This window comes from Plecotus auritus (assembly GCF_963455305.1).
Source record: "Plecotus auritus genome assembly, chromosome: 2".
Lineage (NCBI taxonomy): Eukaryota > Metazoa > Chordata > Mammalia > Chiroptera > Vespertilionidae > Plecotus > Plecotus auritus.
The window spans coordinates 112,197,936-112,218,171 of NC_137771.1; the positions used below are offsets into that span (position 1 = coordinate 112,197,936).

Sequence of the window (20,236 nt, forward strand, 5' to 3'; positions counted from 1 at the left end):
TACACTATCTTCATATTTTTGGATTCTTTTTTCTTTTTGCTTTTCCAGTTGGGTGTTTTTTGCTTCTTTGTATTTCAAATCTTTGACTTGATTCTTGCGATCCTCTGGTCTTGGAAGTTACCGGCGGTTTCTAGAAACTTCTTGGAAAACCTTATAACCATGGTTTTTGAACTCCTTATCCAGTAGTTGGCTTTCCTCCATTTCTGTCATTTGTGACCTGCTTCTTTGTCTCCCCATTTTGGCTGCTTCCTCGTGTTGATAGAGTGGCTCTGTGTGCTAGGTGTCCTATAGGGCCCAGTGGCTCAGCCTCCCCAGTTACCTGAGGTGGACACTCTTGGTGCACCCCTTTGTGGGCTGTGTGCATAGTCTTGTTGTAGTTAAGCCTTGATTGCTGTTGGTATCACTGGGAGGAATTGGCTCTGATAATCAGCTGTGTCTACGATGGGATAACTTTTGTGCTGGAGATACCCTTGTGGGGCAAGACTTGCTTCAGTGGGGCTTTGGTGCTCACTGACTCTGCCCCCTCAGTGTGTCCTTTATGGATCTGAGGAGTTGTAATCTGGATGGTCCCATTCTGAACATTGGGTACACAGGCTCTTGGATCTCTAAGGAGGTGCTAATTTAGCTTCTGCCTGAGGCCACCCAGCAGGAGCTACAGAGAGATCTGCAGATTCCTCTTCTTTGTTTGGGGTTTGGAGGTGCCCAGATGAGGCCCAGCTGTAAACCAATGTAAGCTGCTGTGGGGCCTTGGGCCTTCTCTTGGATGTTCTGGGTCTCTCTAACCCAGCTGCATTTTGTTAGGTAATTTTAGATTGCAAAGGGCCAGGCCATTCATATGCAAAAGCCTCTGCACACAGCTGGGGTGGGGCAGGGTCTCAGGGAATCAGCAGGGCAGAGCAAACAGCTATGGCTGATCCTCAGCCCTGCCCTAAGAGGCCCTAGGTCTCAGTGTCCCACAGTAATCACTGCAAACACTTCTGAGAGAACGCTGCCCTCAAGTTCCGCCCGATGACAGACAGTCCAGTTTCTCCCCATGAGTCTGGGTCCCAAGAGTCTTGCCTGGAACTGGAGTTCAGAGCAGTTGGGAGCTTGTGTCTCCCTCCTGATTGAAAAAGCCAGCCGCCTACTCAGTTGCCAGCCCTTTCCACGCGCGCGCCTCTATACCTCTGCACTTCACTTCAGCACCTCCTCTGAGTCTTTGTGTGCTTTTGTCTTTCCTTCTAGTTGTAGAATTTCCACTCAGCCAGCCTTCCTGTGGTTCTGGATGGTGTCTGTTTTGTCGTTTAGTTGTAGTTTTGAAGTGGTTGTGCCAAGCAGCAAGTTCAGGTGTTTACCTATGCCGCCATCTTGGTTTCTTGATAATGTTTTTTTAAAATATATTTTTACTGATGTCAGAGAGGAAGGGAGAATGAGGGAAAGATAGAAACATCAGTGCTGAGAGAGAATCGTTGATCGGCTGCCTCCTGCACGCCTCTTACTAGTGATCAAGCCGGAAACCCTGGCATGTACGCTTGACTGGAATCAAACCCAGGACCCTTCAGTCCTCTGGCCAACACCATCTACTGAGCCAAACCAGCTAGGGCAATGATAAAGTATTTTTACAAAATGTTATCCTATATAAGAAAGAGGTAATATGCAAATTGACCATTCCACGCTCACACAACATGGCCGCCCCCTTGTGGTCAAAAGATGGCTGCCACAAGATGGCCAGCAGGGGAGGGCAGTTGTGGGTGATCAGGCATGTAGTGGAGGGTAGTTAGGGGCGACCAGGCCAGCAGGGGAAGGCAGTTGGGGGATGGGGCCGGTAGGGGAGGACAGTTGGTGGCGACCAGGCCTGCAGGGGAGGGCAGTTGTGGGGGGACCAGGCCTGCAGGGGAGGGCAGTTGGGGGCAACCAGGCCAGCAGAGGAGGGCTGTTAGGGGCGATCAGGCCGGAAGGGGAGGGCAGTTGGGGGAATCGGGCCAGCAGGGGAGCCATTAGGCATCGATCAGGCTGGCAGGGAAGTGGTTAGGGCAGCCGTGGGCAAACTACGGCCCACGGGCGAATCCGGCCCATTCGGCTGTTCTATCTGGCCCATAGAGCCGAAAGAGCGGAGGGTTCTCTTGCTCTCCCCTCCGCTCCTTTACTTTTAATTTATATTAGTTCACACAAACACTCCATCCATGCTTTTGTTCCAGCCCTCCGGTCCAGTTTAAGAACCCATTGTGGCCCTCGAGTCAAAAAGTTTGCCCACCTCTGGGTTAGGGGATGATCAGGCTGGCAGGCAGGCGAGCGGTTGGGATCCAGCAGTCCCGGATTGTGAGAGGTATGTCTGACTGCTGGTTTAGGCCCAATCCTGCAGTCGGACATCCCTTGAGGGGTCCCAGATTGGAGAGGCTGCAGGCTGGGCTGAGGGACACCCCCCTCCCCAGTGTATGAATTTTGTGCACCGGGCCTCTAGTTAATTTATAAATTACCTTACTCCATTTTTAGATAACTATAGTAGTTGAAAAGGTCTTTCATGCATTATGTTGACATCTATCTTAGAAATATATACATTTTACTCTTTTCATAACAAATGTTCAAATGTCACCCCTTTTACATGTACTCATATCATATATACCTATGTGGCTGCTGCTTCAGGCTATAGTGTTTTTGGAATAGTAATTAAAGTGGTGGGGGCTTAGGGATTTGTCCAATATGAAGTACAATGAATAGAATGAATAATGTACTGTACGAAATAGGGTTTAGATAAGGGTTCAGTAGTACAAAGCAAATTGTTTCATTTTTATTCTTTAAATCATTATTACAGTCTAATAATTTACTTAGTAATCGATGACTCATTTTTAAAATGGAGGATAAGTTTGGTTTATTTATAGGCATTCTTAAACTCTGAGACAGAATCTTCTTTTTTTCTTTATTGATTAAGGTATTACACATGTGTCCTTATCCCCCCATTTCCCACCCATCTCCCACCCCCCTCCCCACTCATGCCCTCACCCACCTGGTGTCTGTGTCCATTGGTTAGGCTTATATGCATGCATACAAGTCCTTTGGTTGATCTCTCCCTCTTACCCCCACCCTCCCCTACCTTCCCTCTGGGGTTTGACAGTCTGATTGATGCTTCTGTGTGTCTGGATCTGTTTTTGTTAATCAGTTTATGTTGTTCATTGTATTCCACAAATGAGTGAGATCATGTGATATTTATCTTTCTCTGATTGGCTTATTTCGCTTAGCATAATGCTCTCCAGTTCCATCCACGCTGTTGCAAATGGTAAGAATTCCTTCTTTTTTACTGCAGCGTAGTATTCAATTGTGTGGATGTACCACAGTTTTTTAATCCACTCATCTGCTGATGGGCATTTAGACTGTTTCCAAATCTTAGCTATGGTAAATTGTGCTAGTATGAACATAAGGGTGCATATATCCTTTCTGAATGGTGTTTCTAGTTTCCTGGGATATATTCCTAGAAGTGGGATCACTGGTTCAAATGGGAGTTCCATTTTTAGTTTTCAGAGGAAACTCCATAGTTCTCCACAGTGGCTGCACCAGTTTGCATTCCCACCAGCAGTGGATTAGGGTTCCTTTTTCTCTGCATCCTTGCCAGTACTTATCATTTGTTGATTTCTTGATGATAGCCATTCTCTTAGGTGTGAGATGGTACTGCATTGTTTTGATTGGCATCTCACGGATGATTAGTGACTGAGCATATTTTCATATTTCTCTTGGCCTTCCTATGTCCTCTTTCGAGAAGTATCTATTTAGGTCCATTGCCCATTTTTTGATTGGGTTGTTTATCTTTCTTTTGTTAATTTTTATGAGTTCCCTGTAAATGTTGGAGATTAAATCCTTATTGGTGATAGCATTGGTGAATATGTTCTCCCATGCCGTGGGCTTTCTTGTTGTTTTGTTGATGGTTTCTTTTGCTGTACAGAAGCTTTTTATTTTGATGTAGTCCCATTTTTATTTTCTCTTTAGTTTCCATTGCCCTAGGAGCAGTATCAGTGAAGATATTGCTTCGACATATGTCTGAGATTTTGCTGCATGTGGATTCCTCTAATATTTTTATAGTTTCCCATCTTATGTTCAAGTCCTTTATCCATTTTGAGTTTACTTTTGTGTATGGTGTAAATTGGTGTTCTAGTTTCATTTTTTTGCATGTATCTGTCCAATTTTCTCAGCACCATTTATTGAGGAGACTGTCTTCACTCCATTGTATGTTCTTGCCTCCTTTGTCAAATATTAATTGAGCATAGTAGTTTGGGTTGATTTCTGGGTTCTCTATTCTATTGCATTGGTCTATATGTCTGTTCTTGTACCAATACCAGGCAGTTTTGAGAACAGTGACTTTGTAATACAGCTTGATATCTGGTATTGAGATCCCTCCTACTTTGTTCTTCTTTCTCAGGATTGCTGTATCTATTTGGGGTCTTTTTTTTTTTTTTATCCCAGATGAATTTTTGGAGAGTTCGTTTTAGTTCTGTGAAATATGCTGTTGGTAATTTAATAGGGAGTGCTTTGAATCTGTGGATTGCTTTGGGTAGTATGGACATTTTAATGATGTTGATTCTACCAGTCCATGAACACGGTATGTTCTTCCATCTGTTTATGTCTTCCTCTATCTCTTGCCTGAGAGAGAATCTTAAAAGATTTATTATCTGAGGTAGGTAGGCTGCTTCAGGTTCTTCATATTTTGCCTTTCTAGTGCTCATTTGGACTTCTAACTATGAAATAAAGAGATCTGACAAGAATTATATGGCATTGCTCAAAAGTTCCAGGAACTGATCTATATACCCTTGGAATACAGTAAAGTTTACAGGATTAGGCATAATTTGTGCAGTCTTTGCTTTCTGGGGCATTAGGTGTGGACAGCAAACAAATAAAAAAAACAAGGTAAATTCGCATTTACATCCTGTGGTGGAGAATTGAATTGGGGATAGAATACTTCAAATTGGGTTGCCAGGAAGTGCATTTTAGCTGAGTTGTGAATGATGAGAAAAAACCAGAGGTGCTAAGTTCTGAGGGCAGTGGGGTTTTAGCCAAGAGCTATGGTAAATTAAGAGGTCCCCAAGCAGGATCAAGCATGGAAATAGGGAAGCATGGTAGAATATAGGATCACAGAGGAAGTAGGCAAGGGCCATATCCTATTTAACCTTCTAACTATGCTTAATGGGTTTAGGATTTTATTTTCAGAGCAATGGGAAACAATAGTAGCAGTTTTTACAGGGCCTGGTTTTTGGAGCTAGGTTTTAAGTGGTAAGAGAACTAGTTTGAGGGAGAGAGCTTGGTGGTTTGGATTAAGATGGTTGCAGTGGAGGTTATGAAAAATGATCAGACCCAGTATGTTTTGGAGAAATAGCTGACAGCTTATTAAAGGGTTAAGGTATGATGGAAAGAGAAAAGTAAAGGATGTCTCCTGAGTTTTTGGTCCAAGCTAGTACTGACTGGTGATTCCTTATTTTGATGAGGAAGCCCAGAGAAAGAATGGCTTTAGAATAGGGGAATCGAGTTTTGTTTTGGCTGCATTAAATTTTAGGCAACAATAGAAATACAAATCTTAAACCAGGCACAAGGTATTTAACAGAGAGATACTGATATTTTGCTATTTTTCTGAAGGGCTGTGTTATTCACTTTCTGTTTTAAAGGAACCAGGGAAGTTAGTACTGTTCTACTTGGCAGATTGTTTAAAGAAATCAGATGTTGATTAAATAAAGAAAGCATTCTTAGGTTATTACGTCAGAAGAAGCTTATACCTTTTTTCCTTTCTTTGAGTTTTTGTTTTATTATGTACTAGAGGCCTGGTGCATGAAATTTGTGCATGGGGGAGGGGAGGCAGAGAGGGTGTCCCTCAGCCCGGCCTGCACCCTCTCCAATCTGGGACCCCTCAGGGGATAACCGGCAGTCAGACATCCCTCTCACAATCCAGAACTGCTGGCTCCTAACCACTCACCTGCCTGCCTGATTGCCCCTAACTGCTTCTGCCTGCCAGCCTGATCATATCTAACTGCTCCCCTGATGGCTTGATTGCCCCTAACCACCTCTGTCTCGGCCCCGCACCTGGGATCCGGGCTTCCCTCCCTCTGGTCAGCCATAGGTGCCCAGGCCTGCTGCAGCCTCAGGGGATTGTGGACTGGTGGCTTCGCCTGGGCTGCAGCCGCAAGTGCTGGCGCCAGGGACTGCGGGGTGGGCAGCTTCTCCATCTCCCAGGCCTCAGCCAGCCGCAGGTACTCATGCCCGGGACTGCGGGGTGGGCAGCTTCTCAGTCTACCAGGCTGTAGCCAGCCACAGGTGCTTGCACCTGGACCGCAGGCGGACGGCTTCTCCGTCTCCCGTGGGGATGACTTCTCCGCTGGCTGCGGCCTGGGATCACAGGGCAGGCAGTTTCTTCTTCTCCTGGGCCTCACCCAGCCTCAGGCGCTGGCACCTGACTTCTGACTCCCACAGGCCCAGAGCGGCTGGTGGTCAGGGTCACCACCATCTTTTTAGGTTAATTTGCATACTCATCCTGATTGGCTGGTTGGCATAGCGGAGGTACAGTCAATTTGCATCTTTCTCTTTTATTAGTGTAGATGAGTATTTGAGATTGGTATTTGCAGGAGTATTTCAACTTAGAAATGTTGATCATAATTGCTAGTTGTGAGAGTAAGAAATGGTCAGTTGAGACTAGTAAATTTATGCATATTTAAAATTTATAGCCACGTGATTTTTTTGTGGTGTGGGAGAGCATTTCTTGAGCTATTTATTTTAACTGATGATTTGTTTCTATTATACGTAGAAGGTAGTTTTCTGGTTTTGAGGTGTTTTAACATTAGTTTCCAATTTTAGATATAGCTGTTGGATATATATTTAGTAAAACAACACAACTTTACTATTTTTAAGGCATTGCTTAATATTGTTTTTTGGAATCTAGGTGGGTGAAAAATGATATTCAGAGAATCATTTAATGGAATAAATGGGACATATTCTATGACTTGAAAATCTTGACATTATTAAGATTCTCCAGTTTTTGCCATGGATTTTAGCCATTATTTGGTAGCATAAATTAAAAAACCAAAGTTTCAGAAAAATTTTAGTAAGAATTAGGTGACCATTAAATTATCTCAGTAATTTTACTATCTTCACTCTCCAGATAGTTCACAAAGCTGTGAACACATTAGTCTGTCACCAGTACAGTTGACTAATCTCTATGAACAGCTGTTATAACATGCATTACTACAAGGGAATTTTGTTCAAATTTGGGCTTTTAAAAATAATTTTGAAACTCAAGCTGAATAAGCATTTTCTATGCTTTTGATAACATTTATACTAATAAAAGGGTAATATGCTAATTAGACCGGGAGACCTTCCGGATGTCCTTCCGGACAAAGCCATGGTGGCAGGGCCGAAGCAGAGGCGGTTAGGGGCGAGCAGGCCAGCAGTGGAAGGGGGCATTTGGGGATGAGCAGGCCGGCGGGGAGGGCAGTTGGGGGCGAGCAGGCTGGCAAGGGGTGCAGTTGGGGGCAAGCAGGCCAACAGAGGGGGCAGTGGGAGCGATAAGGCCAGCAAGGGTGGCAGTTGGGGGCGAGCAGGCCGGCAGGGGGAGCAGTTGGGGGTGAGCAGGCTGGCGGGGGGGGCAGTTGGGGGTGATCAGGCCAGCAGGCAGAGTGATTAGGGGCAATCAGGCAGGTAGGCAGGTGAGTGGTTAGGAGCCAGGAATCCTGGATTGCGAGAGAGATGTCCCAGATTGGAGAGGGTGCAGGCCAGGCTGAATTTCGTGCACCAGGCCACTAGTTTACTTTATAAAAATATTCTCAAGTTTAAATTTGTGAGTCCTTGGGAGAGCACAGAGAAATGCCAGTTTTGTAGAAAATCTATACCCATATCTTAGATTGTATGTTTTCATTATTGATAGATTTCTTTTTAAGTCTGTTTCTTTTTGCTAGGAATTTTTTCTTTTTTAAAGAAACGCAGTTTGTAACACATTTCTTCATTAGGTGAACTGCAAAATTAGGCTCATTTTAATGGTATGTTAGGATGTAAATGACTATTAAATAGTTTATTTTTCTTGTATGAAAGGAATTATGATCTTTTATATAATTTTTTAAATATTTTTATTGATTTTTTAGAGAGAGGAAAGGAGAGAGAGAAACATCAATCGGCTGCCTCCTGCATGTGCCCTGACTAGGAATCAAACTGGCAACCTTTTTGTGCATAGGATGATGCCCAACCAAGTGAGCCACACTGTCCAGGGCTACACTTGACCGTAATTTAATCTTATCAGTTACATGCTATTCAGTGTAAGTAAATAAATGAATAAAACCCAGAGGCACTGTTTTGTTTATTTTTACTCATACATTCCATGTCTCCTTCTTTATGACTATGTTCTGACAGAATAAAATGACCTGGTAGAGCAATGTCTATTAATCTCAAGATGTGATATTGTAAAAATTTGATGTTAGTTAATTCTAGTATATATTTTTTAAAAATATATTTTTATAGATTTTGAAGAGGAAGGGAGAGGGAGAGAGAAACATCAGTGATGAGAGAGAGTCATCGATTGGCTGCCTCCTGCATGCCCTCACTGGGGATTGAGTCCACAACCCAGGCATATGCCCTGACCAGGAATCAAACTTATGACCTCCTGATTCATAGGTCGATGCTCAATTACTGAGCAATGCTGGCCAGGCAAAATATTTTTTTTTATTGTATATTTTTTTTATTGATTTTTTACAGAGAGGAAGGGAGAGGGATAGAGAGGTAGAAACATCGATGAGAGAGAAACATCGATCAGCTGCCTCCTGCACACCTCCCACTGTGGATGTTCCCGCAACCAAGGTACATGCCCATGACCGGAATCGAACCTGGGACCTTTCAGTCCGCAGGCCGCCGCTCTATCCACTGAGCCAAACCGGTTTCGGCAAGGCAAAATATTTTTGAATGTAAAGGCTTTGATTAACATATATCTGGGTGTTTTATAGCATGGTAGACGTTAGTTTGTATTTTATTCTATTAGGTCCCAACATGACCTGGTCCCTACCTCCTTCACTAGACTCTATTTCCTCAAGGCATTTCCTCTTCATTAATTTAACTGTGCCTGTTTTGGGCATCTTTCCCACCCCCCAACCCTCCCAGTTGTGAAAAGACAGTTTCTGGCTCTAACATTTGCCTGGCAAATTCTTGCTCCATCCTCGGTCTGTCTGTTATACTTATCCTTTAGATCTCTGCTTAAGATCTAGCACTTCCTTTGACAGGTTGCCCTTTACTACATGACCTAAAATAGATCTCTACTCTTTTTGATAGACTCTATTTTTCTGTAATTTGTAACAAATTCCATCACTTATAATTTATGTGTGTTTAATAACCACCCTCCCAACTCAGGCTAAAAAATCTTGAAAATAAGGACTATATTACAACTGTTTAGTTAGCATTTCATGGTGAAGTTAGGCTAGATTTAGGATTTTTTTAATTCAAAATATTTTCATTCCACAACAACTTTCTCACTGCTTTTTACTCGAGCTGCTTATAGTAGTCAATGAAATGTGGGTTAACCCACAGTCCCTTATCAGCAATTCCAAATTTAAAACCCTGTAGAAAATAGGTTTTGTCAAATTAAAAAAGCAAAAATAATAAATGTGAAAAAACACGAGATAATTTATGTGCTTTATTCCACTTAGGATGAACAAGCTTACATTATTTTTGCACCAATAATAGATGTTTTTGTGAGTTTCTTTCCCAGACCACTAGAGGCATTGCTTAATATGAGATGCATCTGAAAACTTCTGAAACAGGAATCCTGGGCTGAGGGGGTTGTATTTGCCTGACTTTGCTCTTGAGTTTAGGCGAATCACTTAAACGGTGCTGATAAGATTGAACTAGATTTACAACTCGGGTACCTTCTGACTCTATAATTAGATTTCACATCCTTTTTATTGATCCCATAAACATACTTGTTATGATAGATAGGTGATAGGTTACTTTAGAATTTAGATTTACTTTGTGTTGTTTACTAATTCAATGAAAAGCAAATTAAATGCTGTATTTATGTGTGTATATGTTGCCAAATTATAAATATTATATTTTTAGTACTTGTGGTTGCCCTGTATACAGGCAGTCCTTGGGTTACGTCGGAGATCTGTTCCTATGGCGCGACGTAACTCTATTTTCGCCATAAGTTGGAACCCACCTACATAAGCACCTATGTCACTCACATGGAGCACATACATAGCAGTAATGAAGTGAAACAGTAAAAAAATTTAAAAGAAAGATAACAATTCCTGACCTTTACTTTGTGGTAAATAAATAAATAATAAAAAACATAAAGCACATATGTACATACGTCGAAATGACGGAACTTTTTTATTTTTATAAATACTGTAAATGGGAGATGGCGACGTAACCACGAAACAACGTAAGTCGAGTCCAATGTAACCCGAGGACTGCCTATATTTCTGAGCACCGAGCAAAAGTCTGGTAACTAATTTACATATCCCATTGTAAATTAGAAACTGCTAGAGGACAGTGAAGATGTGTTTCTGATTTAATCGTTCTTGGCTATATTTGGAAGGAGTTCATTATTTATAGATGCTTTCCAGGTAGGTAATAACAAAGTAAGCACATCTGTTGATGAATATCTGGACTTTTTATTCATCAGATTGAATTCAGGAATACAAAAATGTTTTGGTAAGCAATTCTTTATAAAGAAGAATTAAACCTACGAAGAACATTTTATGCTTTTTTTTCTTTGATCCTTGTATTGCCTGATGAATATGTTGGTGCAAGAGATATTTCAGTTTTACAGAGGAAGATACTAAACTCTAAGAAGTTTTGACTTTGCCAGAGTTACACACCTAGTGAGAGACAGGTGAAGGTGGACTTTGAAAGCTTGCCTGTTGGTTTTTAAGTTCATTATTCTACTTATATACAATATTGTCCTTTAAATATAGAATTTTATATTATACATCATAAAGAATATAAAATTATCTAAATTTCTTTATCTTGATTATAGACATTTTATGTCACCTTCATTTTATTTGCTCTTAGAATGGAAGATGACCATAGTGGTTTTGCTTATTTGCTCCTGAAAGCTTATTTTTAGGCTGCTGTTAATACTTTTAAAATACAGTAATATTATAACTGTTTCTTGCAGTTGTACAATCTTAAACTAATATTTAGTTTAAAAAAACGTTACAAGAGAAACCAAGATGGCAGCATAGGTAAACACCTGAAATGCTGCCTCGCACAACAAATTTAAAACTACAACTAAAAGAAAAAACGGACATCATCCAGAACCACAGGAAGGCTGGCTGAGTGGAAATTCTACAACTTGAAGGAAAGAGAAAAGCTCACAGAGACTCAGGGGAGCTGCAGAAGGCAGAGGTACGGAGGCGTGCATGCGGAGAGGGCTGGCAACTGAGTACTCGGCTGGCTTTCTCAATCAGGAGGGAGAGAAAAGCTCCCAAATGCTCTGAACTCCAGTTCCGGGCAAGACTCTGGGGACCCAGACTCATTTGGGGAGAAACTGGACTGTCTGGCAGCAAGCGAAACTCGAGGGTGGCTTTCTCTCAGAGGTGCTTGCAGCGATTACGAAGGGACACTGAGACCCCGGGTACTCTTAGGGCAGGGCTGACGGGAAGACATTGCTGTCTGCTCCGCCCTGAGACTCCGCCCCATCCAAGCTGAGCCCATAGGCTTTTGCAAGTCTTGTCTCATATGGGTGTTTCCAGCACAGAAGTTCTCCCAGCGTAGACACAGCTGATCCTCACCGCCAATTGGCTTGCAGGTCAATTCCTCCCAGTGATACCAACAACAATTAAGGCTTAACTACAACAAGACTGCACACAGCCCACAAAGGGGTACACCAAGAGTGTCCACCTCAGATTTGAAATACAAAGAAGCAAAAAACGCCCAACTGGAAAAGCAAAAAGAAAAACGAATCCAAAAATATGAAGATAGTGTAAGGAGCCTCTGGGACAACTTCAAGCATACCAACATCCAAATTATGTGGGTGCCAGAAGAAGAGAGAGAGCAAGATACTGAAAACCTATTTGAAGAAATAATGACAGAAAACTTTCCCCACCTGGTGAAAGAAATAGACTTACAAGTCCAGGAAGCTCAGAGAATCCCAAACAAAAGGAATCCAAAGAGGACCACACCAAGACACATCATAATTAAAATGCCAAGAGCAAAAGACAAAGAGAGAATATTAAAAGCAGCAAGAGAAAAACGGTTAGTTACCTACAAGGGAGTACCCATACGATTGTCAACTGATTTCTCAACAGAAACTATGCAGGCCAGATGGGAGTGGCAAGAAATATTCAAAGTGATGAATAGCAAGAACCTACAACCAAGATTACTCTACCCAGCAAAGCTATCATTCAGAATTGAAGGTCAGATAAAGAGTTTCACAGATAAGAAAAGCTAAAGGAGTTCATCACCACCAAACCAGTATTATATGAAATGCTGAAAGGTATTCTTTAAGAAGAGGAAGAAGAAGAAAAAGGTAAAGATAAAAATTATGAACAACAAATACATATCTATCAACAAGTGAATCTAAAAATCAAGTGAATAAAAAATCTGATGAACAGAATAAACTGGTGAATATAATAGAATCAAGGGCATAGAAAGGGAGTGTACTGACAATTCTCGGGGGGAAAGGGGTGTGGGTGGTGCGGGAAGAGACTGGACAAAAATCGTACACCTATGGATGAGGACAGTGGGGGTGGGGGTAAGGGCAGAGGATGGGGTGGGAACCTGGTGGAGGGGAGCTCTGGGTGGGGGGGAGAGGAACAATTGTAAAATTCTGAACAATAAAGATTTATTAAATAAATAAAAAAACAAAAAAACTTTACATATTATACTTTATGACATATATTCAAAACTGATGAAAAACGCTGAACAATTAATTAGAGTGCCTCTAATCTAATTATAATTTAAATCATTCTACCTTTAAATACTCCTTCCTGACTGAAAAGTACTTCTATATATTTTTTCAATTGTAAATTCATTAAAATACATTTTATTTCAGATTACTTTAAACGATGTACCTGTTCAAGCCATTTTGAAAACCTGATTGTAAGATTTTGTTTAAAATTTTAAAAGTGTGGACTGCAGTAAACATCTTCTACTACTGTATTTTATACTCTTGTGTGAGTTTGGTAATCAGCAGAAAGAATTTGTGTTTCTTATTGTTCAATATACTTAAGAATTCCAAGCCATAAAGTCTTAAAATTTTGTCTCAAACTGCTTGACCATGGAAATTTTGGTTCTAAGTCAGGATTGGGGTTTTTTTTGGTGTTTTATTTACTCCTCTCCTGAGGATATGTTTTATTGATTTTAGAGAGAGAGGAAGGGGATAGGAGAGAGAAACATCAATTGGTTGCCTTCCATATGTACCCCGATCGAGGGTTGAATTGGCAACCTAGGTGTACATAGTGACACTCCAACCAGCTGAGTCACCCAACTGGGGCTAAGCCATGATCATTTTAAATCCTATATAATAAAAGGCTAATATGCAAATAGACCAAGAGGCAGAACAACCGGTCGCTAAGACGTGCACTAACCACCAGGGGGCATGCGCGGAACATGGTGGGCGTCAGCAGTAGGCAGCAGAGTGCGGAACATGGCAGGCATCGGCTGCGATGGGTTGGTGCAGCAGGTGACCGGGGGCGCCAGACCAAGGCCGGGCACCTGTCACTGTCATTGGGGCGAGCCTCTGGTGGTTCCTGAAAATTCCTTACTCCTGCACGTCACGGTCCCACCTTGCACTTGTACCTGCTGCTGGTGCCGGCCCCACTCATACCCACTGCCAGCGCCAGAGCTGCCAATCGTACCCGCTGCTGGCGCTGGCCCTGATCCCTCGGCGCCATAAGTGGGTGAGAGCGGCAGCTGCTGGCCCCGATTGCCCCTCATGGCTTCTCCACCACCACCTGCTCCTGAGGTATGATTGAGGCCAGCAGCCACCCCTCGCAACCGCTGCTGGCAACAGCCCTGCGTGCACCTGTTGCCAGCACCCGACGTTGGCCCCAATCCCTTGGCGCTGTCAGCGGGTGCGAGCGGCAGCTGCCGGCCCTAATCGCCCCTCAGGGCTTCTCCACCTCCCCCTGCTCCTGAGGGGTGATCAGGGCAGCAGCCGCCTCTCGCACCCGCTGCTGGCATCAGCCCCAATAGCTCTGTGTCATCAGCGGGTGCAAGCGGGGCCAGAGCTGTCAGCGCGTGGGAGCAGCGGCAGCGGGAACAGGGCCATGGTGGGAGGGCCCTGGTGGGGGCATGGAGGATGGGCCGAGACCTGCCCCTGTGCCCACCGCAGCCTCACGGCCCACAGTTCCTTTCAAGGTCACAAATTCGTGCACTGGGCCCCTAGTATAATTATACTTACGTTGGCTTCCTTTGAGCATTTTCTTTGCAATACATACAATGTTTTTAGTAGAATTCTGTTCTCATTAATGAAATCTGGCAATTTTGATTATACAATGAAAAATTCTTGTCATCTGAGCAAGTAGTGCAGATTCATTTATTAAAGTTCTTCCAAAAAATTTAGGTAGCAAACTATATGGAAGAATTGTAGTGTCCTTCTTAAAATGATGAGTAACAGGATTTCAGTTAACATTATCAGAGATCACTATCCTATTTAACAAAAGAGTAATATGCAAATTAACCATAACTCTGCTAAACCACAAGCCACGCCCACAAGCCAATCAGGAGCGAGTATGCAAATTAACCCAACCAAGATGGCTCCAGTCACGGAGAGAGCAGGAGGGAGGCTTGGGTTTCCCCGGCGATGGAGGAAGCCAAGCTTTCCGCCTGCCCTTGCCGGCCCAGGTCTCCACTCAAGGCTACAAAGTTTCAATGATAGAAGATACATAAACCCAAACAGAAATGGCGGCAGCCACGGAGCTGAAAAGAGCAGGAGGCTAGGGTTGCCCCCTGCGATGGAGGAAGCCATGCTTCTGAAGCCCTGGCCTGCCTTGGCCTCCACTTAAGGTTACAGAATTTCAATTATAGAAGATACATAAATCCCAACAGAATTGGCTGCCACCATGGGGCGAGCAGAAAGCTTGGCTCTGCTCCAGACAACAAAGTTTCAATTGTAGAAGATAAATAAACCCCAGATACCAGGGCCTCCGCTTGGGTTGCCAGGGGGCGTGGCCGGTCTGCAAACCACCACAGGCCCCTCACCCAGGCCGCCCCATGCCCCAAGGGAACCCCCACCCTGATCCAGGACATCCTTCAGGGCAAACCAGCTGGCTCCCACCCATGCACCAGGCCTCTATCCTATCTAATAAAAGTGTAATATGCAGATTGACCATCACTCCAACACACAAGATGGCTGCCCCCATGTGGTCAAAGATGGCCAGCAGGGGAGGGCAGTTGGGGGTGATCAAGCCTGCAGGGGATGACAGGGGTGACCAGGCCGGCAGAGGAGGGAAGTTGGGGGTGACCCGGCCTGCAGAAAAGGGCAGTTGGGGGTGACCAGGCCTGTAGGGGAGGGCAGTTAGGGGCAAACAGGCTGGCAGGGGAGGAGTTAGGCATCAATCAGGCTGGCAGGGGAGTGGTTAGGGGGTGATCAGGCTGGCAGGCAGAAGTGGTTAGGGGCAATCAGGAAGGCAGGCAGGCAAGCAGTTGTGAGCCAGCAGTCCTGGATTGTGAGAGGGATGTCCAACTGCCCATTTAGGCCCAATCCTGGTCGGATCGGGCCTAAACGGGCAGTCGGACATCCCTCAAGGGGTCCCAGATTGGAGAGGGTGCAGGCTGGGTTGAGGGACACCTCCCCATGCATGAATTTCGTGCACTGGGCCTCTAGTCTATATAAAAGGCTAATATGCATAGTGTCCCCGCGGGAGTTTGACTGGGAGACCGGGTGTTCTATCGCTCACTATGATGTGCATTGACCACCAGGGGGTGGAGCAGAATGAAGGACGGCCCCAGCCGGCAGCTGGGGAAGGGAGGACCCTGGCTGGCAGCCAAAAGAAAGGCCCTGGTTGGCAGCCAGAAGGCCCCGATAGGCCCTGATCGCCAGCCAGGCCTAGGAATCCTACTCATGCATGAATTTCATGCACTGGGCCCTTAGTATGAATATAAAGTTGCTCAGTGTGACATTTATTCATATACTAGAGGCCCGGTGCACGAAATTCGTGCATGGAGGGGGGGTCCCTCAGCTCAGCCTGCACCCTCTCCAATCTGGGACCCCTTGAGGTATGTCCGACTGCCCGTTTAAGCCCAATCATGGTTGTATCGGGCCTAGACAGGCAGTCGGACATCCCCCTCACAATCCAGGACTGCTGGCTCACAACTGCTCGCCTGCCTGCCTTCCTGATTGCCCCTAACCGCTTCTGCCTGCCAGCCTGTTCACCCCCTAACCACTCCCCTGCCAGCCTGACTGATGCCTAACTGCTCCCCTGCCAGCCTGTTTTCCCCTAACTGCCCTCCCCTGCCAGCCTGGTCACCCCTAACTGCCCTCCCCTGCAGTCTTGATTGCCCCCAACTGCCCTCCCTTGCAGGCGTGGTCCCTCCCAACTGCCCTCCCTTGCTGGCCATCTTGTGGTGGCCATCTTGTGTCCACATGGGGGCAGGATCTTTGACCACATGAAGGCAGCCATCTTGTGTGTTGGAATGATGGTCAATCTGCATATTACTCTTTTATTAGATAGGATAGAGGCCTGGGGCACGGGTGGGGGCCAGCTGGTTTGCCCTGTAGGGTGTCCTGGATCAGGGTGGGGGTTCCCTTGGGGCATGTGGCGGCCTGGGCGAGGGGCCTGTGGTGGTTTGCAGCCCGGCCACACCCCTGGCAACCCAAGCAGAGGCCCTGGTATCTGGAGTTTATTTATCTTCTATAATTGAAACTTTGTAGCCTGGAGCAGAGCCAAGCCTTCTGCTTGCTCCATGGTGGCAGCCTTTTTTGGGGGGATTTATGTATCTTATATATTTGAAACTTTGTAGCCTTAAGCAGAGGCCTGGGCTGGCCAGGGTGTGCGGAAAGCTTAGCTTCCACCATCACCGTGGGCAACCCCAGCCTCCTGCTCTTTCCAGCTCCGTGGCTGCCGCCATTTCTGTTTGGGTTTATGTATCTTCTATCATTGAAACTTTGTAGCCTTGAGTGGAGGCCTAGGCCGGCAAGGGCAGGCGGAAAACTTGGCTTCCTCCATCGCCGGGGAAACCCAAGCCTCCCTCCCGCTCTCTTTGGCGGTATCCATCTTGGTTGGGTTTATTTGCACATTTGCTCTTGATTGGCTGGTGGGCTTGGCTGGTGGGTGTAGCTTAGTGATGTTTGATTTGCATATTACTCTTATTAGATTAGGATGTTATCTTCTATCTGGGACTTGGGTAATGAAGTATATATTTAACTGTGTTTTGCCAGTTGGAAAGGCTCCAAAAACGAGACATTTGTACATGTGCAGATGTTGGCAGGGTTCCCTTTTTTCCTGTTGTCAAAGGCCATTTTGTTTTTACAAAGATATGTTTGTAATCTGTTTTACAATATGGCATGTGAATAATACACCAAAATATATGGAGGAGTGCTTTGTTTTACTTTTTGCATGTTAAAACTATATAATATTATATATTTACTTACTTTTAGTGATTTTATTTTTTATGCCATTGACTTTATACATGAATACTTCTGGAAAACAGTTAAATGTGTTGTAAACATTTTGTCCAACTAAATTTTCAAGGTCGTGTAAATAAGTTGGTAGGAAAACTTGAAAATAACGTGGTTAGCAAACAGTTTTTGCACTTCGCATTAGATAGGATGCAGTCTGTCACTTTTCACAATGCCCTAAAAAAAGAAAACCCTCAGGTATAAGATTAAAAATGTGTTTTCTCCTAATTGCTAAAGAATCAGTAAATATTTTCTGTGGACAGAAATTAAATCAATTCAGCTACTATGTTTAAAAATTAATACTGTCATATCTAAATTTTTAATTTATATAATTAGTGTTTTATTACAAAACTGAAGATGTTAAAATAAAAAATAAGTTATATATAAAACTAGTTGTGCGCTGATAGAATGGAAAAGAAACACAAATGAAACTGGGTAATTATTTGGATGCAGTTGACTTTTTAAAATTTTTTTTTTAAAGTTGATAAAAATTTTAATGTAAGACTGTTAAGTTTTGTCAATTTTATAAAAGCTAAGGCAAAAATTAATATTACTTATTTTCTTAAGAAGTTCAAGAAGACAAAGCCTCATCTCCAGCTCTCTTAACACATGTGGATTGTTTAATGTTTATCAATGGAAATAGGCAGATTTCTATTCTGCAGTGTGTTCTGTGCAGTACTGGTATAAACATCATTTTTTCAGAATTTTTTTTTCCAATTTAAGAAAGGTGTTAGGCGAAGGAATGGCTCTTAAAACATACCTTGCCCTAGCTGGTTTGGGTTAGTGATTAGAGCATCAGCCTGCAGACTGAAGGGTCCCGAGTTTGAGTCTGGTCAAGGGCACATGCCTGGGTTGTAGGCTCGATCCCCAGTAGGGGCCATGTAGGAGGCAGCCAATCAATGATTCTTTTCTCATCATTGGTGTTTCTCTCTTTCTCTCCCTCTCCCTTCCTCTCTGAAATCAATAAAAATATGTTTAAAAAACCAACAAACAAAACATACCTCCTCTCGTCATACGATTTTCCAAGAAGTTCTTTAAAATATTACTTCCCGCCGAAACCGGTTTGGCTCAGTGGATAGAGCGTCGGCCTGCGGACTCAAGGGTCCCAGGTTTGATTCCGGTCAAGGGCATGTACTGTGGTTGCGGGCACATCCCCAGTGGGAGGTGTGCAGGAGGCAGCTGATCGATGTTTCTCTCTCATCGATGTTTCTAGCTCTCTATCCCTCTCCCTTCCTCTCTGTAAAATGTCAATAAAATATATTTAAAAAAATAAAATAAAATAAAATAAAATATTACTTCCCATCCTTTTGTTGGTCAGCATTTCAGCACTAGAAAATACCTCAGATAAGGCCTATCATTTTATTTAATTTGAAAATAATTGTTCATGTTCATGGAAGGTTTCTGTTTTAAGTCGTTAATCCTCCCATTAGTTATAGTAAAATCTGCTAGAAAACCTTGCTAACATAGGAGAATAAATAATTTCAAAGTTGCCCTAAAGGTGAACAGAAAATATAATATTGTATAAAAGAAAGAAGAGTAACTTGGTACCAAAGGGACTTGGAATAGAGAAAGACACTTCCCAGAATCCTCTGAATTCCACTCCTAGAACCTGCGCCACTTCTCAGTAACTAACACTTATTATATTCCTTACTAGAGGCCCAGTACATGGATTCGTGTACCGGTGGGATCCCTCGGCCTGGCCTGCACCCTCTCGTGATCCCAGACCCCACCGGTGCATGATCGGGCCAGGAAGGACCGCGGGAGGGCTTCAGGGCATGTCCGGCCCGTCTCGCCCAGTCCCCATCAGCTGAACCACAGCAGCAAGCTAACCTACCGGTAGGAGCGTCTGCCTCCTAGTGGTCAGTGCACATCATATCTACCAGTGGAATGGTCCCTTAGGCTTTTATGTATATAGACTAGAGGCCTGGTGCACGAAATTCAAGCGCAAGTACGGTCCCTAGGCCTGGCCTGTGATTGGGGCCATCTTCCCTGGCTGCCTGCAGCCAGCCCCGCCGCCACCCACTCCCGGTTCCCTGTTTGCCATTGGGTGATCGGTGCCAGGGGAAGGGACCAAGAGGTCATCTGTTCTTGCCTGCTCACCAGCCCCGCCCCCACCGCGGTCGACCTCTGTGTGTGGGGCGACCAGTGGGGCGGGGGCCTTGGCCTGGCGCCCCCTGTGTCCTCTGCCACCCACCCCCAGTTCCCTATTTGTCATCAGGCGATCGGAGCCTACTGGTCAGGGAAAGGGACCGAGAAGTGTCAGTGCCCCTCATAATGACTGGGCCAGCGGTAGTTCTGGTCCTTCTGCTGTTAGGGTGAATTTGCATATTACCCTTCTATTATATAGGATAGATTATTTGTTCGGTATCTGTCTTCTCTTCTAACGTCTTTATTTTAGAGACTCTTGTTTTGTTCACTATTATTGCCAGCCAAAGCACAGTGTCTGGTGCCTGGTGCCTAGTGCCTGGTGCATGGTAAATACATGCTGACTAATAGAACTGCAGTGCTGTCCATTCAAAAGAAAGGATTGGTTGATTGTCCTTACGTACATAAAAAAGATAAAGGAAACATAAAATACTTTTAAATTTGCTAATAAAGAAAGTGTCTTTTGTTGTTTGGTCAATTTGGACTGAGATTTTAATAAGCAATACTTCTTTTTAGCTTTATAAGGTAAAGCTATTAGAA

At 44.1% G+C, this 20,236-nt stretch overlaps 1 protein-coding gene across 3 annotated transcripts in view; it reads left to right on the forward strand.

Moving 5' to 3' along the window:
* Positions 1-20,236, forward strand: part of DIPK2A (divergent protein kinase domain 2A) — a 38,052-nt gene that overhangs the window by 9,408 nt on the left and 8,408 nt on the right. The gene's annotated exons all lie outside the window — the stretch shown is intronic.